The sequence below is a fragment of the Leptonychotes weddellii genome, chromosome 11 (assembly GCF_054177405.1).
Source record: "Leptonychotes weddellii isolate Sample4059 chromosome 11, ASM5417740v2, whole genome shotgun sequence".
Lineage (NCBI taxonomy): Eukaryota > Metazoa > Chordata > Mammalia > Carnivora > Phocidae > Leptonychotes > Leptonychotes weddellii.
In genome coordinates this window covers 41,567,769-41,591,515 of record NC_138379.1, presented here as the reverse complement: position 1 = coordinate 41,591,515, position 23,747 = coordinate 41,567,769, and the positions used below count along the sequence as shown (strand labels likewise).

The following is a 23,747-nucleotide window of genomic DNA, read 5'->3' as shown; positions in this document are numbered from 1 at the left end:
GAGCCTAATGTGGAACTCGATCCCAGGACCCTAGGATCATGACCTGAGCCAAAGGCAGACGCTTAACTGACTGAGCCACCCAGGTGTCCCATCATATGGGTTTTTAAAAAATATTTATTTTAGAGAGAAAGAGAGAGCTAACAAGAAAGCAGAGGGGAGAGGGAGAGGGAGAGAGACAATCTCAAGCAAACACCTGCCGAGCATGGAGTCCATCACAGCGCTCAATTTCATGACCTGAGCCGAAACCAAGAGTCAGATGTCAACAGACTCAGCCACCCAAGCAGCCCCATATGGTTTTTATCCTTCCTATTGTTAACATGATGTATCGAATTGATTGATTTATGAATACTGAACCACCCCTTGCACCTCTGGAATAAATCCCACTTCATCGTGGTAAATGATTTTTCTTAATGTACTCGTGAATTTAGTTTCTAATAATTTTTTGAGGATTTTTGCATCTATGTTCATCAGAAATGTTGGCCTGCACTTCTCTTTCCTTGTAGTGTCTCTATCTGGTTTTGAAATCAGGGTAATGTTGGCCTCATAAAATGAATTTGGAAGTTTTCCTTCCTCTTCTATTTTTTGGACCAGTTTGAGGAGAATAGGTATTAAGTCTTCTTTTGGGGCACCCGGCTAGCTCAGTTGGTGGAGCATGCAACTCTCAATCTCAGAGTTGTGGGTTTGATCCCCACACTGGCTATAGAGACTTTTTTAAAAAATAAAATCTTTTTAAAAAAAGCCTTTAAATGGTTGGTAGAGTTCACCTGTAAAGCCTTCTGATCCTGGACTTTCCTTTTTTGGAAGTTCTTTTATTACTGATTCAATTTCATTACTAGTAATCAATCTGTTCAGATTTTCTATTTCTTCCTGATTCAGTTTTGGGAGATTGTATGCTAGGAATTTATCCATTTCTTCTAGGTTGTCCAATTTGTTGGCACATAATTTTTCATAATATTCTCTTATAATTCTATGTACTTCTGTGGTGTCAGTTGTTATTTCTCCTCTTTCATTTCTGACTTTGATCTTTTTTCTTCATAAATCTAACTAAATTTTATCAACTTTATCAAGATAAGTTTCACTGATCTTTTCTAAAGGTTTTTAGTCTCTATTTCATTTATTTCCACTCTAGTCTTTATTATTTCCTTCCCTCTACTAATTTTGGGCTTTTTTTGGTTCTTTTTTCTAGTTTCTTTAGATAGAAGGTTACATTGTTTCAGATTTTTTTTCTCATTTCTTGAGGTAGGCCTGTACCACTATAAACTTTCCTTTTAGAACTGCTTTTGCTGGAACCCAAAGATTTTGGACCATTTGTTTACATTTTCATTTGTCTCCATGTATTTAATTTCCTCTTTGACTTTTTTTTTTTTTTTAGATTATTTATTTGAGAGAGAGAGATAGAGCCGGGGGGGGGGGGGTGCCGCAGAGGGAGAGGGAGAGAATCTGAGTGCAGAGCCTGATGTGGGGCTCAAACCCAGGACCCTGAAATCATGACCAGAGCTGAAATCAAAAGTTGGATGCTTAACTGACTGAGCCACCAGGTGCCGCTCCTCTTTGACTTCTTTGTTGACCCATTCACTGTTTAATAGTATATCATTTGGCCTCCACGTGTTTGTGTGTTTACAGTTTTTTTCCTTGTAATTGATTTCTAGTTTCATACTACTATGGTCAAAAAGATGCTTGACATGATTTTGATCTTCCTAAATTTTTTAAGACTTGTTTTGTAGCCTAACATGAGGTCTATCCTGGGGAATGCTACATGTGCACTTGAAAAGAATGTGTATTCTACTGTTTTGGAATAGAATGTTCTGTATATATCTGTTAGGTCCATCTGGTCTAATGTGTCGTTCAAAGCCACGTTTCCTTAATTTTCTGTCTGAATGATCTATCCATTGATGTAAGTGGGGTGTTAAAGTCCCCTCCTATCATTGTATTATTGTCAATTTCTTCCTTTATGTCTGTTAATATTGCTTTATGAATCCAGATGCTCCTATGTTGGGTGTGTAGATATTTACAATTGCTATCTCTTGTTCAGCTGATCCCTTTATCACTATGTAGTGTCTTTGTCTCTTGCTACAGTATTTGTTTTAAAGTCTATTTTGTCTGATATAAGCATTGCTGCCCCAGTTTTTTTCACTTCCATTTGCATATGTTTTTCCATCCCTTCACTTTCTGTCTGTATGTGTCTTTCACTCTGAAATTAGTCTCTTGTAGGCACCACATAGATAGATCTGGTTTTTTTATCCATTCAGACACCCTATGACATTTTACTATAGCATTAATCCAATTACATTTAAAGTATTTATAGACATGAACTTACTGCCATTTTGTTAATTGTTCTCTGACTGTTTTTGTAGTTCTTCTCTGTTCCTTCTTCTCTTGCTCTCTCACCTTGTGGTTTGATGGCTTTTTTTAGTGTTATGCTTGGATTCCATTCTCTTTATTTTTTTAAAGTAAACTCTATCCCCAACATGGGGCTCAAACTCATGACCCCAAGATCAAGAGTCACATGCTCTACTGACTGACCCAGTCCCTCTATTCTCTTTATTTTTTGTGTATCTATTACAAGTTTTTGATTTGTGGTTACCATTTGGTTCATATATAACCTTATATGTGCACAGCAGTCTATATTAAGTTGATGGTCACATACGTTTGAACACATTTAAAGCACTAAATCATTACTCTCTCCACCATGTTCTATGTAAATGATGTCATATTTTACATCTTTTTATTTTGTGTATCCCTTGGTTAATTTTTGTAGACACAATTTATTTTATTACTTTTGTGTTTTAACCACCATACTGGCTTTATAAGTGATTAATCTGCTACCTTTAATATATGTTTGCTTTCACCTGTAAAATTTTTTCTTTTCATTATTTTATTACTTCTAGTTATGGCCCTTTTCACTTATAGAATTCCCTTTAACATTTCATGTAAGGCTAGTTTAGTGGTGATAAACTTAACTTTTGTTTGCTTGGGAAACTCTTTATCTCTCCTTCGATCTACCTTGCTGGGTAGGTTTTTTTCCTTTCAGCACTTTGACTCTATCATGCTACTCCCTTCTGTCCTGAAAAGTTTCTGCTGAAAAATCAACTGATAGACTTATGGAGTTTCCCTTATATGTAACTATTTTCTCTTGCTGCTTTAAAAAAAATTTTTTTTTAACTCTCTTCATCATTTCTTTTTCACATTTTAATTATTATGTGTCTTGGTGTGGGTCTCCTTGAGTTTATCTTGATAGGGGCTATGCTTCCTGGACCTGAATGTCTGTTTCCTGCCCCAGAGTAGAGAAGGCTTCAGCTACTACTTCTTCAAATAAGTCTTCTGCCCTCTTCCCTTTCTCTCCTTCTGGGATCCCTATAATGTGAATGTTGTTATACTATGAAGTCACAGAGTTCCCTTAACCTATTCTCATTTTTAATTTTTTTTTGTTTGCTGTTCACCTTGATTGCTTTCCAGATTTCTGGTCCATTTTTCTACATCCTCTAATTGCTACTGATTCCCTCCAGTGTATTTTTTATTTCAGTTAATGAGTTAGCTCTGACAGGTTCTTTTTTCTATTTTCTCTCTTTATTGAAGTTCTCACTGAGTTCATCCACTCTTTCGTCAAGTCCAGTGAGTATAACTATTAAATTCTTTATCATGTATACTGCTTATCTCCATGTCATTCAGCTCTTTTACTGTAATTTTGTTTTGTTTTTTTCATTTAGTACATATTCCTCTTTCTCCTCATTTTGTCTAACTCTCTCTGTTTGTTTCTACATATTAGAAGGCCAGCTACCTCTCCTTATCTTGAAAGTAGCGGCCTTGTGTAGAAGAGGTCCGATGATGCCCTATAGCACCTGAACCAGAACCACGCACTCTAGAAGTGTCCCCTCTGTGGGCTGCATGCACCTTCCTATTGTGGCTGAACCACAATTACCTTCAGCCCAGCTGCAATGATGCTCTTTGCCTACTGTGGATGCACTGGGCAGTGCTTGCTCCCTGCATTTTTAAGAGGCATGTGTGTGGCCACCATGGGCTCACTGGTAGACAGGGCTACTACTCAGCCTGTCAGCAATTAACCTCTATACCACAGCTGCAGGTACACTGAAGGAAAGGGCTTGCTTTGTGTCAAGCCAGCTAAACCTAGCTTCAGGAACTACGGACATGCTGCTGTATGGGGTTTTCAACCCACCCTTGCCAGGAGTCACTCTGGATTGGCTACAGTCCCAGCCACGGCTGCCTGCCAGGTGTGGCAGAGCAGGAGCCACTCTGGAGGGATGCCTGCCAAGGAGGGTGGGTTGGATCCTATGCCCACTTTTTAATTGGACTGTTTGGTTTTTTGTTATTGAGTTGTATGAGTTCTTTATAAATTCTGGATATTAACTACTTATCCAATACATGCTTTGCAAATATTTTCTCCCACTTCATAGGTTGCCTTTTCATTTTATTGTTTCTTTTGATGTGCAGAAACTTTTAAGTTGAATATAGTCCCAATTGTTGGGGTTTTTTTGTTGTTTGTGCTTTTGGTATCATATCCAAAAAAATCATTGTCAATACCAATGTTGAGGAGCTTCTTCTCGAGGTTTTCCTTCTATGAGTTTTATGGTATCAGGTCTTATATTTAAGTCTTTATCCATTTTGAGTTAACTTTTGTAAGTGATGTAAGATAGAGGTCCAATTTCTTCTTCTTTTTTTTTTTTTTCGTTTTTGTTTGCATGTGGTTATCCAGTTTTCCCAACACTGTTTATTGAAGAGACTATCCTTTTGCAACTGAATGTTCTTGGCTCCCTTATCAAATATTAGTTCACTGTATTTGCAGAGACTTAATTCTGGGCTCTCTATTCTGTTCCATTAGTCTATGTGTCTATTTTTGTGTTGGTACCCTAAAGTTTCATTACAATAGCTTTGTAATATAGTTTGAGGTAAGGAAGTGTGACACCTACACTTTTGTTTTTCTGTCTCATGATTATTTGACTATGTGGGGTCTTTGTGGTTCCATATAATTTTCAGGATTGTTTTTTGTTTTTTCTATTTCTTTGAAAAATGTCATTAGAATTTTGATAGGAATTGTGTTGAACTTGTAGATAGCTTTGAGTAGCATGAACATTTTAACAATATTAATTCTTCCAATCCATGAATACAAGATGTTCTTCAATTTCTTTGTGTCTTCTTTGGTTTCTTTCAACAAAGTCTTGTAGTTTACATTGTATAGATCTTTCAATTCCTTGGTTAAATTTATTTCTAGGTATTTTATTATTTTTTAGGATGTTGTGAATGGAATAGTTTATTTTTCAGATGGTTCATTGTTAGTGTATAGAAATGCAACAAATTTGTTTTTGTATCCTACAGCTTTATTGAATTCATTGATTACATCTAACAGTTTTTTAGTTGAGTCTTTGGTATTTTCAACGTATACGATCATATCATCTGCAAATAATGATATTTTATATCTTCCTTTCCAATTTGGATGACTTTCATTTCTTTGTTTTGCCTGCCTACTCTAGCTAGGACTTCCAGTATTATGTTGAATGCCAGTGGTTAATAGAGGGCACCCTTGTCTTGTTCCTGATTTTAGAGGAAGCACTTTTAATTTTTCTCCATTGAATATAATTTCAGCTAGGGGTTTGTTATAAATGGCTTTTATTATGTTGAGGTATGCTACTTCTATACCCAACCTGTCCAGAGGTGGGTGGCGGGGCGGATTGTTTCTTTAAGTAAGCTCTATGCCCAGCATGTGGCTTTAACTCACAATCCCGAGATCAAGAGTGGCATATTCTACTGAATGAACTAACCAGGTGCCCTGTTGAGGGTTTTTTATCATGAAAGGATGTTATATATTCTCAAATACCTTTTCTACATCTATCAAGATGATCATAGGATTTTTAGCTTTCATTTTTAATGTGATGTATCACATTTATTGATTTGCATATGTTGAATCTAAGACAATATTTTTAAGTCAATATTTTCAATCAAAGGAGATAAATGGGTTTATAGGACTTATTTTTAATACTGATTTTCATATCTGTTTACAGTGTCCTCTCTTTAAAAGCTTCATCTTAATGCACATTGAGGCCTTTAGTTATCATCCCTTTTAGAGTAGTTACTTTATTATTCTCTCCATTTTTAACATATTTTGACAGGACTTCTTCACATATGTGATAAGCAATATATTCTAATCTTTATCACGATGGTACAAAAAGAGCTATTTTACTTTTATATTAAAGCATAAGAATTATGCAGCCAAGCCCCCCTCAAAGAAAAAAATCTTTCTACTGTCAAATCATTGTTCAGATGTTCTTATTCTGAGTAAACTTTTTTTTTTAAAGATTTTATTTATTTATTTGACAGAGAGAGACACAGTGAGAGAGGGAACACAAGCAGGGGGAATGGGAGAGGGAGAAGCAGGCTCCCCACTGAGCAGGGAGTCCAACACAGGGCTCAATCCCAGGACCCTGGGATCATGACCTAAGCTGAAGGCAGAAGCTTAACCAACTGAGCCACCTAGGTGCCCTTATTCTGGGTAATCTTTACCTCATAATCTTATCTATACCAATGATATTTAAGATTCTCTACACTAAAAAGTACCCATTTATTTTTCTTTAACCTGTTGGTATAAGCCCTCGCCAAAAAAAAAAAAAAAAAAAATTTTTTTTCTCAAAATTGCTGTATTATTTTAAACAACTTATTATACTTCTCTAAGAAAGAAAGAAAGAAAACAAAAGAAAAGAAAACCTATAATTAGTATTGCAGTCAAGGAGATGAACCAGATCCCCTTTTAAGAAAGAATTTAGGATTATGCTGCAGAGATGGTACTTACTTGTTAAGAGCCTTTAGGTTCTGCCTCAGCTTTCCAGCCAAATCCACAATCTTCCCAGGCATATCCCAACCAATGACTACATGGTTAAGGTATTAGGACCTGGTTATTTCTGCACAACATGGGACTCCTCTAAAAAGCAATCTTTGCTCTAGAGCTCCCCGTTGTGTTAGCTAAGACTTGTCAGATCTGCATCATGGTGAGGAGACTCTCCTGGCCCTATCCTGCCTCCTTTAATTTTTCACAGGCGGGCGCCTGGGTGGCTCAGTTGGTTAAGCAACTGCCTTCGGCTCAGGTCATGATCCTGGAGTCCCTGGATTGAGTCCCGCATCGGGCTCTCTGCTCGGCAGGGAGTCTGCTTCTCCCTCTGACCCTCCCCCCTCTCATGTGCTCTCTCTCTCTCTCGCATTCTCTCTGTCTCAAATAAATAAATAAAAATCTTTAAAAAAAAAAATTAATTTTTCACAGGCACTGTTCTCCAATATATGTATATATCTCTTGTACTAACTCCAACTCAGCATCTTCTTCCCAAAGGACCCAACAGACACAATTATTTAATACCTATATAGCAATATTATTCATCAAAGATCCAGAAATAAAACTATAATTTTAGCATCTCAATACAAACATCTATTTCTCTCATTTATATACTCCCTTGTTCTTCCATGGATATTCACAGCATGAGATTTAGAAAATATTGCTTTAGAACAATATGAAAACAACTGACACTCTTTATAGGTTAAAAGGTTTATTTTTTGTATCAAAATAAAGAATGAACCTTCAGGGGGAAAAAGATTGATATTAAGATATTAAAAATAGATATGCAGAAGAGTTTTATTTTTTTTTTTAAGATTTATTTATTTATTTGAGAGAGCGAGAATGAGAGAGAGAGAGTACATGAGAGGGGGGAGGGTTAGAGGGAGAAGCAGGCTCCTCGCTAAGCAGGGAGCCCGATGTGGGACTTGATCCAGGGACTCCAGGATCATGACCTGAGCCGAATGCAGTCGCTTAACCAACTGAGCCACCCAGGCACCCTGCAGAAGAATTTTAATGTTTCATTTGGAAAGCTGGTTGATAGTTCTTTTTACCCCTCATTTTGATTTGGCAAATGTTTTACTCTGACACCAAGGATGTATTTTCTTTTCAAAGCCAATTCCACTAAGCCAATATCCTACCTTGATTAATTTTCTGTATATAAATTTTTTTTTAAAATTTTAAAGTAGGCTCCACGCCCAGTGTGGAGCCCAATGCGGGGCTTGAACTCACGACCCTGAGATCAAGACCTGAGCTGAGAACAAGAGTCAAGAGTCAAACATTAACACTAAATCAACTGAGCCACCCAGGTACCCCAAATCATTTTTTTTTTAAGATTTTATTTATTTATTTGACAGAGAGAGACACGAGAGAGGGAACACAGCAGTGGGAGTGGGAGAGGGAGAAGCAGGCTTCCCGTGGAGCAGGGAGCCTGATGTGGAGCTCGATCCCAGGGCCCTGGGATCATGACCTGAGCCGAAGGCAGCCACTTAACGACTGAGCCACGGAGGTGCCCCAAATCATTTCTTTAAAAAAAAAAATATTTGCTGACTTGCTAGAGCAATTCCTCAACATGTACATTCTATAGTAACAATTTTTGTTTAATATTCATATCAAATTTTTTTAAATATTAGCATCTATCATTGTGAATTTTGGGGGGCTCAATTTCTGCCATAATGAGTTTCCTTTTCCTAACCAATTCTGTTTTTCCCAGGTCATAAAGATCTAAATTTAGTCAAGAGCAAGAGGATTTTGTTACTACCAGATTAATCAATAACAACATCTTGCAGTTATAGCTGGTAGATTTTATTTGTGTTACTTCTACCCTGTCAAATGATGGAAACAAAATTATTTGTAATCAAAAAGCCCATATTTCAAAATTACTCTTCTTCATATTGAGGTCATTAAGTCAAATGTCATCTTTTCAAATGAATTATCCTTTATCCCTGTGATGAAAAGGATGTAAGTATTCAAATCAGAAAACACACTGGGGACAAGCTTGGTGGGTTGGTTGGACAAAAAGAAAATCCGTGTGGCTATAGAAGTGTGGTAAAGAAGAACAGCAAGTGGTACAGTATCTCTTAAATGTCTCAGTTCAGACGTGACACACCAATCTGCTCATATTTCATTGATTAAAGTTAGTCATATGGCCCTCCTTGTATATAAGGAAGGCTACAAAGGTAACATTTCTGCGTGCCAAGGAAGGAAAAACATATATTGGTGAACACTTGTGTCTTCTACTACAAATACCTATCTTAAAGTACCTATAAAGATTACAAGGAGATAGTATCAAGTTCTTAGCTCACTGCCAACATTTGTGAGTATCCAATAAATACAACTAATTTATGTTTTGTTGTTTTTATGAATATATGCTAATTATATGTCCTTTTTCAGGTAATCATGAAACATTTTTTTAAAAGCCATTTGAGAACCTTGACCGTCACTAACACCAAGTGTATAGTTACACAAACTTCTTGCCTTTTGTGAAAACTGAGGAAATACTTCCATAGCAACTATCTTGCTAACATTTCTCTAGTTCTTCTCAATTCTTTGGTGACCATCACTGACCACACTTTAGGACCATCACTGACAATACCCTAGAGAATTTTATTAATCCATGACAGGAAACCTGAATCATAACTACATCTAGATATTCACCACCCAACATGAGTATCAATAACCTTTTTAAGAATTATGATCCTCATATGACCAGAAAAGGTACAAAAGAAGAAATAAAAATAACCATAAACATTTGAAAAAAATGTTCAAATTAAGCAGTGTGACTTTCACTTCTAGTCATGTGAATTCAGTAATTTAGATCAACTATTCTAATGCAAACATGAAAACATGAAAATCACCTGATTATAGGCATTAATTAAAGAGTCACCAAGACAGAAAAAAGAATTATGGGAAACAGATCCAGAAGGAGAAGGAACCCAAGAGATAAGAGCTGTATTTTGGGCCACTTTTCTCCTGTGCAACTCTGCAAATCTAGCTAACGATTTAGAAAATAAGCAGGGCTTTGACAGGCACATAATACAAAGAACAAAAACTGGAGTCCAAAGCCCACCAAGAAAAGGCATATAGTTAAATACCATGTGTTTAGAATCCATACCCTGAAGGGCTACTCCCAAGAAAGCCTAAAATAAACTGTCTTTGGGATTACAGCCTAGCCTCAAATCATCTCAGTACTTAAACTGGATTAAGGTGATACAGAATCACTAGTGCCCCCAGTCATCTGCCAGAAGCAAGCATAAATCTTTATACTTAAACCTTAAGCTATTTCTGTAACTTTTCTATTTACAATATCCAATACTCAATCAAACATGAGTAAGCATAAAAGGCAATATATTTTTTTTTTTAAAGCAACAATAGGTTCCCCCACAGGGATCCAGAAAATAGTTATCAAAAACAGACTGCAAGGGGCGCCTGGATGGCTCAGTCAGTTAAGTGTCTGACTCTTGATCTCAGCTTAGATCTTGATCTCAAGATTGTAAATTCAAGCCCTACACTGGACTCCATGCTGGGTGCAGAGAAGGAACGGGGGGGGGAGGGAGGGAGAGAAAGAGGGAGGCAGGGAGGGAGAGAGGGAAAATTACCCATGACTTATGCCCATGGATATACTTATACAAGAATGTTCCTAGCAGCTTTATTTATAATAGCCAAAAACTGTAAACAACCTAAATGTCCTTCAATAGATAAATGGATCAACAAACAGATATATCCATGCAACAGAACACAACTCAGCAATAAAAAGAAACTATTTAATACACACAGTAACATGGATGAATCTCAAAATAATTATGCTAACTGAAAGAAGCCCCCCAAAAAGTACATGCTTTACATTTACATAAATTTCCAAAAATACAAGTAATCTGCAGTGACAGAAAGCAGATCAGTGGTTACTCAGGGATAGGGAGTAATAGCAGGGGAAAGAATAGGAGGCAAGGACTATAATAACACACGAAGAAACTTAAAGGAGTAGTGAATATGTTCATTAAGTTGATTGTGGTGATGATTTTACCAGAATAAACATATCAAAACTCATCACACTGTACATTTTAAAGATGTGCAGGTTATTTACATCAATTATGTCTCAATAAGCCCCCCCAAAATAGTAAATATGTTCAAGGAAATAAAAGGCGAAAGTGACAAAATCATCAAAGAACTTGAACTATTTTTTTTAAGATTTTATTTATTTGTCAGAGAGAGCACAAGCAGAGGGAGCAACAGACAAAGGGAGAGGGAGAAGCAGGCTCCCCTCTGAGCAAGGAGCCCGATATGGTACTCAGTCCCAGGACCCTGGGATCATGACCTGAGCCAAAGGCAGATACTTAATTGACTGAGCCACCCAGGCATCCCAAACTTGAACTATTTTTTACAAAAGAATCAAATAAATAATCTAAAACTGGAGTATACAATTAACCAAAATTAAGAATTCCATGGGTGGGATTAACAGCAGCTCAGAATACAGGTCAGAGTGCTCGCTTCAGCAGCACATATACTAAAATTGGAAAGAAGAATACAGGTCAGAAGAAAATACGCAGAATAAAATACAAAGAGACAAAAGGATAAAATATAACAAAAACAAAAGGAAGTAAGAGACAGAGGGGGATATAGTGGGAAAGTGAAAAGTTCCAAAAGGAGAAAGAAAATGGGACAGAAGCCCATCATTATCATTATCAAAGTGATAATGGCTTAAAATTTTTGAAAACTGATTTAAAACATGATAGAGATTCAAGAAGCCCTATGAAACTCAAGTAAATAAGTACAAAGAAAATCATACTGTGTTCAAAGACAAAGACAAAGGAAAAAAAAAAAATGCTTAAAGCAGCCAAAGGAAGGAAATCAGATTAACTTCATGGAAAAAAAAAAAAAAAAGACTGTCAGCTACCTCCAATTAAAAAAATAGAAGCCAAAACACAATGGAAACACATCATCAAACTGCTGAATGATAATAACTGCCAACATAAAATTCTATTCCCTAAAAAATACCTTTCAAGCATGAATGTGAAATAAACACACTTTCAAACAAAAACAGAATTTTCAGAATTCCCACCCAGAAAACTCAGCATAATTATTCTGAGACTCTTTTATGTGGTTGTGCATACCAATAATTTGTTCCTTTTTATTGCTGAGTAGTATTCAACTATATGGATATACCTCAATTTGTTTATACATTCATCTGTTGATGGGCATTTGGGCTGGTCCTCTTTTGGGCTATTATAAGTAAAGTGTACTTTAGACAGAAGAAAAATTATGCCAGATGGAATCCTTGGAAAAGCAGGAAAGAAAAAAAAAAGAGTAACAGAGAATAAATATGTCATTAAATCTAAATGAATACTGACTATTCTACAGGGTTTAATTTTTTTTTTTTTTAAGATTTTATTTATTTATTTGACAGAGAGAAAGCCCAAGCAGGAAGAGTGACAAGCAGAGGGAGAGGAAGAAGCAGGCTCCCCGCTGAGCAGAAAGCCTGACTTAGGGCTCGATCCCAGGATCCTGGGATCATGACCTGAGCCGAACGAAGGCTGAGGCTTAACTGACTGAGCCACCCAGGTGCCCCAAGGTTTAAATTTTAAACATAAATAAACTACAGTAGCAGCGCACAAGTCAAGAGGGATAAGCTCTTCGCACCAGCAGGAAGAACATAAAGGTATCTATATTATTAACTTCTTATAATTCAGAGAAAGTTCAGTAGTAATTATAAAGAAATGTGAGACATTTCATTCTTAAATTCAACAAATATTTATTGAATGTGTGCTATGTATCAGGCACAAAACTATGTGCACTATGTAGGTACAGTGGTAAACAGAATAAACTCCAAACAACTCAAAGCCTATCAATAGTAGAATGGATAAATGCATTTTGGTTTATTCATAAAATATAATACTATAGAACAATAAAAACAGACCACAACTGCATATACAACATAGATGAATCTCAAAACACAATGTTGAGTGACAGAAAAAAGACACAAAGACCACTTACTATACTCTTCCACAGTACAAACAGAGGCAAGAATAATCCATGAAAATCAGAACAGTGTATCTTTGGAGAGAAGGAAGGGTTCAGGATTGGAATTGAGCATAAAGAGGGCTTCCAGGACACTGGTAATGGTCTATTTCTTAAATTAAGTGGTGGTTACATGAATGTGTTCATTTTGAAGATTATTTACTGAGCTGTGTAGCTTGCATACTTTTCTGTATGCATGCTATAATTTAATAAAAATTTTTCAAAAGATAGTATAGTCCACATTTACTGACATGGAAAACTTTAGAATATATTTCTGAGGAAATTAACTTCTGAGAAAAAGAAGAAACTACTGAACAGCAATTTTACCTCCTTTTTATAAAAATATATTGCATATATACATTATGCTCAAGAGGATTCTGAGAGGGTACACAACAAAATATCAATAATTATTTTATCTGACTGGCATAAATATAGGTGGCATTTTTCTCCCCATACAGGTCTGTTTTTTAAATTTACAACAAACAGGGCGCCTGGGTGGCTCAGTCGTTAAGCGTCTGCCTTTGGCTCAGGTCATGATCCCAGGGTCCTGGGATTGAGTCCCACATCGGGCTCCCTCCTCGAGGGGAAGCCTGCTTCTCCCTCTCCTGCTCCCCCTGCTTGTGTTCCTGCTCTCGCTATCTCTGTCTCTGTCAAATAAATAAAATCTTTAAAAAAAAAAATAAATAAATAAATTTACAACAAACATGGAAATCTTACATAATAAATATATTTGATAAGTAATTATAAAAGAACAATAGGCCTTTTATCTTCTTTATTCTAAAAATAATTCTCCTTCAAACTGATGGTTGCCAGAGGAAAGGGGGGTAGGGTTGGACAAAATGAGTGAAGAGGAGAGGGAGGTAGAGGTCTCTAGTTATGGAATTAATAAGTTTTATGGAATAAAAGGTACAGCTTAGGGAATATACTTAATTGTAAAAGTATTATATGGTGACAGATGGTAGCTACACTTGTGGTGAGCATAGTATAACCTAGAAACTTGTTGAATCACTATGCTGTACATCTGAAACTAATGTAACATTCTATGTCAACTACACTCAAATAAAAATAAAAAATAGAGATAATTATCCTTGAAATAAAAGATCAAAGCCAAATGGGAATAGAAAAGTTCTGCTTTCACTCTGACAATTTACAAATATAATACCACAGTCCAAACAGCAGGACTATTCTTTCTTTCTTTGCTGTTATTGCTACTAAAACCATTTTAAAAGCTTTTTATGTACTTAAACATTTCTCACAAGCTTCATTCCAAGCTTTGGCCTTCTCCACACTATTTTTACACTCTGGTGTCTCACTTTTATTGTCATCTCTGTTTATATGACTGTCCTTCCCCCCCCCTTTTTTTTTAAGATTTTATTTATTTATTAGAGAGAGAGAGAGCACAGGCTGGGCGTGGGAGGGGAGAGTCAGAGGGAAAAGCAGACTCCCGGCTGAGCAGGGAGCCTGATACAGGGCTCGATCCCAGGAGCCTGGGATCATGAGCTGAGCTGAAGGCAGACGCTAAACTGACTGAGCCACCCAGGCGCCCCTGTCCTTCCCTTTTCTACGTCCTTTCAATATCTGCACTCATCAGCATTCCCATCTTATTTTACCTTCTCTTCTTCTCACAGGCAATACCTCATGATTTTTTTAAAAATGTTGTCTTTTCTTCAAAGAGCCAGACACTAGAAGATTAAAATTTCACCAATTCGGGGCGCCTGGGTGACTCAGTTGTTGAGCGTCTGCCTTCGGCTCAGGTCATGATCCCAGGGTCCTGGGATTGAGCCCCACATCGGGCTCCCTGCTCTGCGGAGGGTCTGCTTCTCCCTCTCCCATTCCCCCTGCTTATGTTCCCTCTCACTGTCTCTCTCTGTCAAAAAATAAATAAAAACCTTTATAAAAAAAATAAAGGGCGCCTGGGTGGCTCAGTTGGTTGAGCGACTGCCTTCAGCTCAGGTCATGATCCCAGAGTCCCTGGATCGAGTCCCGCATCGGCTCCCTGCTCGGCGAGGAGCCTGCTTCTCCCTCTAACCCTCCCCCCTCTCATGTACTCTCTCTCTCTCTCATTCTCGCTCTCTCAAATAAATAAATAAATCTTTAAAAATAAATAAATAAATAAATAAATAAAATAAAATTTCACCAATTCTACCATATCAAAACATCACATTCAGATGCCGCTCAGCTCTCCTTGTCACTAAGAGTACATAACTCTTTTATAGCTAAACATAAAACACTGCAAACCCCTTCAAGCAGTTACCCAATATTCAACACTTTATGTGCTTCATTTTGGGGTTTTCCCAACACTGCTTTGACCCAACCTTTAAACAGTAAAATAAAATGCACAAATATTTACCATAACAATTTGTAATTATTCAATTTTACATGTATTACATAAAATTTATAAAATGAGAGGAAAAAAACACGTGATTCTACCACACTAACAACTTATTTTGGTATACTTCCTCATTTCATTTATTTTCATTTGTATTTTGTTTCAGAACTGTAATTACATTGTATGTATGATTTTGGTATTTGGCTTTTTTTCCCAACTATACCATAATCATCTTTCCATGTGTCTATATGTCCCAACGTCACTTTTCATTATAATGATTTCACTGTTGCTAGAGATTATGGTTGTCTCCAATATTTAGCTACTATAAATAATGCTGCAATAAACATCATCATATAGTAAGTTTTGCATATTTTATATTATATTCTCAGGTTAGATTCATAGTCTTCCCTAAGGTATCATGAAAAAGGTGGTACTTGACTCAAAAGATAGAATATTTTTTTTGTTTTGTTTTAAAGATTTTATTTATTTATTTCACAGAGACACAGTGAGAGAGGGAACACAAGCAGGGGGAGTGGGAGAGAGAGAAGCACACTTCCCGCCGAGCAGGGAGCCAGATGCGGGGCTCGATCCCAGTACCCTGGGATCATAACCTGAGCCGAAGGTAGACACTTAATGACTGAGCCACCCAGGCGCCCCCCCCCCCTTTTTTTAAACAGGTATTTATTCTCTCATGATTCTGGACACTAGAAGTCTGGAATCAGGGTGTTGATTTCACCTTGTGTATTCCTAGCTTCTGGTGGGAAGCATTAAACATCAATCCTTGGTTCTTTTTTTTTTTTTTTAAGGTTTTATTTATTTGAGAGAGAAAGCGCATGCAAGCAGGGGGAGCTGCAGAGGGAGAAGGAGAAGCAGGCTCCCTGCTGATAAGGGAGCCCAATGCAGGGCTCAATCCCGGGATCACAACCGGAGCCAAAGGCAGACACTTAACCGACTGAGTTACCCAGGTGCCCCAGGGATAGAAGATTCTGAATAGAGAGGAGAAAGACAGAACACACAAGACCCTGAATCTGAGCTCTGTGGAAAATAAAGAATGGCTCAGTTTGGCTGGTGCTTTGTATATCTCTATAAATGAAAACAATAAGAATAAAAATTGGAAATGGGTTGAAACAAGATAATGAAGGAAGTTTATTAAGTAGACAATGAAGCAGAGGACACCCGGCTGGCTCAGTTGGTAGAGTAGGCAACTCTTGATCTCAGGGTTGGGAGTTCAAGGCCCACACTGAGCACAGAGTTTACTTAAAAATAAAATCCTTGGGGCGCCTGGGTGGCTCAGTTGGTTAAGCAACTGCCTTCAGTTCAGGTCATGATCCCAAGGTCCTGGGATCGAGCCCCGCATCGGGCTCCCTGCTCCTTGGGGAGCCTGCTTCTCCCTCCCCCTCTGCCTGCTGTTCCCTCTGCTTGTGCTCTCTCTCTCTCTCTGTGTCAAATAAATAAAATCTTTAAAAAAAAAATAAAAATAAAAAAAATAAAATAAAATCCTTGACGGGTGCCTGGGTGGCACAGTCAGTTAAGCATCTGCCTTCGGCTCAGGTCATGGTCCCAGGGTCCTGGGATCAAGCCCCAGATCAGGCTCTGCATTCGGCTCCCTGCTCAGCCAGGAGTCTGCTTCTCCCTCTCCCTCTGTGATCTCTCTCGCTTTTGCTCTCTCTCAAATAAATAAATAAAATCTTTAAAATAAATAAATAAGGGGTGCCTGTGTGGCTCAGTCATTAAGCGTCTGCCTTCGGCTCAGGTCATGACCCCGGGGTCCTGGGATCAAGCCCCTCATCGGGCTCTCTGCTTGGCGGGAAGCCTGCTTCTCCCTCTCCCACTACCCCTGCTTGTGTTCCCTCTCTCGGTGTCTCTCTCTGTCAAATAAATAAATAAAATCTTTAAAAATAAATACATAAAATAAAATAAATCAAATCAAATCCTTGAGGGGCACCTGGGTGGCTCAGTCAGTTAAGCATCCAACTCTTGATCTCAGGTCTTGATCTCAGGGTCATGAGTTCAGCCCCCAGAGAGGGCTCCACTAATTTAAATAAACAAGTAAGTAAGTAAGTAAGTAAATAAATAAATAAATAAAATCCTTTGGAGAAAAAAGGAGACAATGAAGGGTAACTAAAGTGTTTTTCTATTCTGAATAATGCATGGGTTAATGTAATTTATAGGTATTTCACAAAATTAATAAAAATCTTAAGTGACTCTGAATGTGTAAATAGTACTTGTAACATTTTTTATCTGGAGACCTATCTTAAATCATAAAATCATAAAATATTCTCTATAATAGAACTTTTGTTAACCTTCAATCTTTTTCAGAATTCCCCTTCCTATTCTGGTTTACTATCTACCAATCTTAGCCAACAGGTAGAGCTGAGAGCTTATAGAGAAAAGATTCATAGCATCATCATTTTGTTATGACTACAATGGAAAAGGAAGAAAAACAGGATCAGCCCTAGCCAATAAAGCAAAGTAGACACATGTACACATTTTTCAGTTGTTTCTTATTGTAAGAAATGTTATCTTAATTTTAAAAACACCTTTTTAAGGGGCACTTGGGTGGCTCAGTCGGTTGGGCATCTGACTATTGATTTCAGCTCAAGTCATGATCTCAGGTCTTGAGATGGAGCCCCAACTCGGGCTGTGCACTGGCCATGGGGCCTGCTTGGGATTTTCTCTCTCCTTTTCCCTCTGCCCTACCCCCAACCTGGCTCACGCTCTAAAAAGAAAAGAAAAAGGGGCGCCTGGGTGGCTCAGTTGGTTGAGCGACTGCCTTCGGCTCAGGTCATGATCCTGGAGTCCCGGGATCGAGTCCCGCATTGGGCTCCCTGCTCGGCGGGGAGTCTGCTTCTCCCTCTGACCCTCTTCCCTCTCATGCTCTCTGTCTCTCATTCTCTCTGTCTCAAATAAATAAATAAAATCTTTAAAAAAGAAAAAAAAAAAAAAGAAAAGAAAACACCTTTTTAAGAGCTGATGTCTCATTTTATTTATTTTTAAAGATCTTATTTATTTATTTATTTGACAAAGAGAGCACAAGCAGGGGGAGCAGCAGGGAGAAGGAGAGGGAGAAGCAGGCTCCCCGCCGAGCAGAGAGCCCCAAACGGGACTCAATCCCAGGACCCTGGGATCATGACCTGAGCAGAAGGCAGATGCTTAACTGACTGAGCCACCCAGGCGCCCCTGACATCTCATTTTAACGAAGTAAAAAACCTTGCAAAATAATTAACATCCAGCGAAGTATGAAATTTTAAAATGATTTTGCAGAAACTTGATTATTATAGTCAACAAGCAAATAAAATTACTAGAAGTTCTTTCTTTCTGTTTCAAAAGTTTTAAAATAAAGGAGAGGTGCTAGCAAAGAAACAATGATTTGCAATGCAAGCACAAAGCTGAAAGGCAGCCAGATAGACTTACCTGAATCAGCTCACCTCAGAACACTAAATCCTAAGCTATCACGAGGGATGACAAGAAGCTACCTGATTTACACTTCAGAACTCTCAACTAGCTCTGCAGTTGTCAGTACCAGATACTTCTAGAAATGAAATGTGAGTAGAACTGTTTAAATGCCTAGTTAAGCAGCAGTTAGATCTCCAGATACTCTCCGTTCTCTATGTACCTGGGTGACTGTACTTGCTCCATCCCAGCAGAAGAATTGAGATTTACTATCAGGTAAAAATTTAAAAGAGAATAATTGGCCTATGGGAATACTTAGCATTTGAGAGCAGGAACATCAAACTGAAAAGAGGGAACTGTGTAAAAGTTTGCATAGTGAATTCTGCAACCTCAAATCTTCCTCTACCCACTCCCCAAATTCTGGCAACCAAATCTATACCTCCCAGCAGGAAATGGAAAGATCCTTCTCTGTGAAATCTGACAAACCAAAGGTAAAAATATAAAAAAAAAGGGGAAGTTATCAAACCCAATCCCAGCAAGATCACCCATTTTTAACCAATGGTGAAGCCAACAGTCCAAAACCTCACAATGACTACAAGATTAGGAAAAAGCTAAAGAAAGCCTCTAACATGGAAGATTAAAACTAAAACAAAGGTGGGGAGGGGAAGCTAGAAGAAAAAGACTTATTCAAGGAAACAAAAGCATTTTTTAAAATCAGTAATATCTTTAGAGACGTAAGAGAAAATATTGCAACCATAAAAAACAAGAACCAAATGTTATGAAAAGGAATATTAAGAGACAAAAAGAGCTGTTGAAATATTTTTAATGGCAGAAATGAAAAGGAGATGGAAGAAAAAGGGAAGAAACTAACAGAACAGTAAAAAGAGTAACAACAACAACAAAAGCCAGGGACACCTGGGTGGCTCAGTTGGTTAAGCATCTGCCTTTGGTTCAAGTCATGATACCAGGGTCCTGGGATCAAGCCCCGCATGTGGCTTCCTGCTCAATGGGAAATCTGCTTCTCCCTCTCCCTCTGCCCCTCCCCGCTGCTCATATTCTCTATCTTACTTGCAGGCTCTCTCTCTCTCTTTCTCTCTCCCTCTAAGTAAATAAATAAAATGTTAAAAAAACAAACAAACAAAGAGATGAAAACAGGGCTTCCAAAAAAAGAGAAACAGTGGAGAATGGAAGGACTTAAGTTCACAAGCTACCAGTTTAGAAGAGCCTACTGAAGGTCTAGAGTAATGAATACAAAAAGACCCACTAAAAGGCATGAAGTTTCAAAATACAGGAACACATGTAAGATCCCAAAAGCTCTGTGTGAGGGAAAAAAACACCACACAAAAGACTGGGAATCAGAGTAGCACTAAACCCTCCGCAATCTTGAAATCTAAAAAACAAGGGATCAGTAACTTCAAACTTCTGAGGGAAAATTATTTCTGGTTAATCCAAATCATCAATCAAGAATAAAACATTTCAGACATGCAAGGTCTCAATAACATTACTTCCTTTGTACCCTCCCTTACTCAAGATGCCCCTGGAAGATATGCTTCAACAAAATTAAGGAAAAAAATAAGAGGTGAGATCCAAGAATAAAGAGATCTAACACAAGGAAGAGAAAAAAAGGGAATCCTCAGAATGATGGGGGAAGATAAATTCCAGGATATCAGTGGTGCATCACAGAAAACAATCAATATAGATTAAAGCATCTCAAAAGGCCCAAGGAGAGAGATCTTCAAGAAGATAAGGCTGGTGGAGAGATTTTAGGGAAGTGGCAGAATTAGTTGAGTTTGAATTAATGATAAGCAATAGGAAACTAAGCAAAGAAACAACAACAAACGATTATTAAGTTCATTTACACAGTCAAAATGAAAGCACTGAATACTGACTTCACCAAAACTACAGTGTAACAAGATAATGGGAAGATGCCAGGTGAGTGGGAAGTGTGTCTGAGCAGGCAAATGTAATAGGTTAGGTGAAAGTCAATCCCCATTTTCATGACAAGAAATCAAGAAATACAGTCAAATATTTTTAACCAAAAAAATAGTAATAAGATTTATTTACAGACATGGAGGTATATTAGTTAGGGTTAGGTTGGGCTGCAGGAGACCAAAACCTCAAGAGCTTAAAATGGAAATTTTTTTTCTCTTTCACATAAATGAAGTAATTCTAGGACTGGTATGGAGAATCCGTGATTATCCTTTCATTATACAATCTTTAATATATAGCTTTTACTTCCCAGTCCAAGATGGCGGCTCAAGTTCCAACTATAACATCCACCTTCTTTTTTTTTTTTTTTAAGATTTTATTCATTTATTTGTCAGAGAGACAGAGACAGTGCATATGCACAAGCAGGGGGTGTGGCAGGCAGAGGGAGAAGCAGACTCCCCACTGAGCAAGGAGCCCGCTGTGGGACTCCATTCCAGGACCCTGGGATCATGACCTGAGCCAAAGGCAGATTCTTTAACCAGCTGAACCATCCAGGTGTCCCTAACATCCACCTTCTAACCAGCAGGAAAGGTTAATGAAGGCTCTGCTCCTTACTCTTAAAAACACCTCCCAGAAGTCACATATGACTTACTGTTCAGTACTTAGTCATATCACCACAACTAGTTACAAGAAAACTGCAGCATGTCTATATTCCAGGTAGCAATGTACCCAGTTAAAAACCAGAGGTTCCACTTCTGAGGAAGGGGGACAACTAGCAGCCTTTGCCACAAGCAGTAAATATCCAAAGAATCAGCTTTAAAAGTTTCCAGAGTTGCCTCTGGGGATGAGAAAAACAAAAGGCGGTGACAGAGTACTGGAGAACAATACTGGGTTTTTTGGGTTTTTTTTTTTAAGATTTTATTTATTCATCAGAGACAGAGAGAGAGGCAGAGGGAGAAGCAGGTTCCCCACTGAGCAGGGAGCCCAATGCGGGGCTCGATCCCAGGACCCTGGGATCATGACCTGAGCCGAAGGCAGACGCTTAACCATTTGAGCCACCCAGGCGCCCCAATACTGGGTTTTTTAATATGCTTCATAGAACTATTTGATTTTAAGCTATATGAATATATAACTTGATTTTTAAAAATTTTTAAAGAATGATGGGGAAAAGTAAGTAGAAACAGAGCCACAACTTCTGTTTCTGAAAACTTGTCTTTTTTTTTCTTTTCAGGGGGGTGCGATAGAGGTAAGAACTGTATAAAATCGGGGCACCTGGGTGGCTCAGTTGTTGGGCGTCTGCCTTCGGCTCAGGTCATGATCCCAGGGTCCTGGGATCGAGCCCCGCGTCGGGCTCCCTGCTCGCTGGGGAGCCTGCTTCTCCCTCTCCCGCTCCCCCTGCTTGTGTTCCCTCTCTCGCTGTCTCTCTCTCTCTGTCAAATAAATAAATAAATAAAATATTTTAAAAAAGAACTGTATAAAATCAAAAGTAAGCCCTGTCAGTACAGTAGTGCCCAATCTTTAAGGCAGTGATTTTAGCTGCTTAGAATATTTTTTTTTTTAGGCAACACAGGCTCAGGGCAGGCCTGGCGGGCAGTGGAACGGAGGGCAAGTCGGAATGTGCTCAGCTGGACGCCACGGCTGCACAGCCATGAACCTGTAGTGGCTGCAGAAGCGCACTCAGCAGTAGCTGGACCAGCAACACTATCAAGGTGCTCTATTCTGTGCAGAAAAGTAGCTTCACTCTCTCATGAGAACCCCAGGACATTTATTGGTTGTCTCAGCGTCTACCTGACAGCGCAGTATCACAAAGCAGCTCATACACTTCGGTCACAAAAACTGGACAAAGCGTATGCAGCATGTCTCTACCTTGTAGCTACCTGCCATTATGCTGCAAGAAGGCATCAGCAGGCTCTTGATGTTCTTGATATGGAGGAGCTAATCAACAAAAGGTTATTTGAGAAATACCTGATGAAAGTGGCTTTAAAGACCCCTCCAATGATTGGGAAATGTCACGGTCCTCGAAAAAGAGTTCCATTTATCTCTTAGAGGGAAAATCTCAGATGCCCTGGATAACCGCACCCTAGCAACCTATACTTACAAAGACATTTTGAAACTCCACGCCTACTGTTTTGAAGCATTTGATCTTTTAATGTCACACTACATGTTGACAGCTCAAGAAGAAAATGAACTTCCTGAGTCACTACCTCTTAGCATGCTCTGTACTGAAGAACAGGAATTGCTGTGCTTTCTGTTTGAGAACAAATTTAAAAGTATAATAATCCTAGTGAAACTGTCTTCCCTGATTATGTAGATGGTTTGCAAGAGAATCTGGATGTGACAGTGTCTTTAACTGAGAGACATTATTATAACTGTGATTTTAAAATGTGCTACAAACCAGAGGGCTGGATGGCTCAGTTAGTTAAACATCCAACTCGAATTCCATTCAGGTTATTATCTCAGTGTTGTGAGATGGAGCCCCAGGCAGGGTTCCCCCATGGCATGGAGCCTGCTTAATTAAGATTGTATCTCTCCCTTTCCCCTCCGTGAGCATGCTCTCTGAATGAAAGAATGAAAGAAAGAAAGAATGAATGAATGAATGGCGCTACAAGCTTACTTTTGCAGTAAGGTAAAAGATCCTTTCCATGCAAACTGTTTACCTGTACATACGGGGACACTTGTGGAACTGAATAAAGCAAATGGACTTTTCTCTTTCTCATTAATTTGTGTGCAATCCAATTGCACTCCAATCAGTTTGCAGCGGGATGCTATTATCTCATGCTTGGTCATATAAATGAACATGCCAGAGGTATCTCAGCAAAGTAACAACACTTGAGAAGACATACAGGCCCCCATGGGTAGCATATAGGCACTTGTTTGCAGTTGAGAGTGAGCATGACCAGGCTGTGGCTGCTTCATAGGAATGCAGGTGATGAAAGGCTCACTACTGGAAACCTCAAGGAAAACTCCAGATTCCAGACCTTCCTTGGAAGAAACCTTTGAAACTGAAATGAATGAAAGTGACATGATGTTAGAGACATCTATGTCAGACCACAGTAGATGATTCCAAACAGGTCTCAATTTCATTTTGTCTTGGGGTAAGTCAGTGTTTCCTCACATCCTTGTCATGTCCTAGAATTTCCCATTTCTTATTTTTTTTAAAGATTTTATTTATTTATTTGACAGAGAGAGAGAGAGAGAGAGAGTGCACAAGCAGGGGGGAGTGGCTGGCAGAAAGAGAGGGAGAAGCAGGCT

General features: G+C 38.4%; 1 protein-coding gene, 1 long non-coding RNA gene and 1 pseudogene across 4 annotated transcripts in view; 1 reads left to right on the top strand and 2 right to left on the bottom strand.

Moving 5' to 3' along the window:
- SBF2 (SET binding factor 2) overlaps positions 1–23,747 on the bottom strand; it is a 434,906-nt gene that overhangs the window by 376,104 nt on the left and 35,055 nt on the right. The gene's annotated exons all lie outside the window — the stretch shown is intronic.
- LOC145716039 (uncharacterized) overlaps positions 8,547–23,747 on the bottom strand; it is a 33,012-nt gene continuing 17,811 nt past the window's right edge. Inside the window, exon 2 of the long non-coding RNA XR_014138368.1 lies at positions 8,547–16,672. This is a non-coding gene — a long non-coding RNA (uncharacterized LOC145716039). The remainder of the gene's footprint in view (positions 16,673–23,747) is intronic.
- On the top strand, positions 22,144–23,009 carry LOC115936634 (cell division cycle protein 16 homolog pseudogene; annotated as a pseudogene).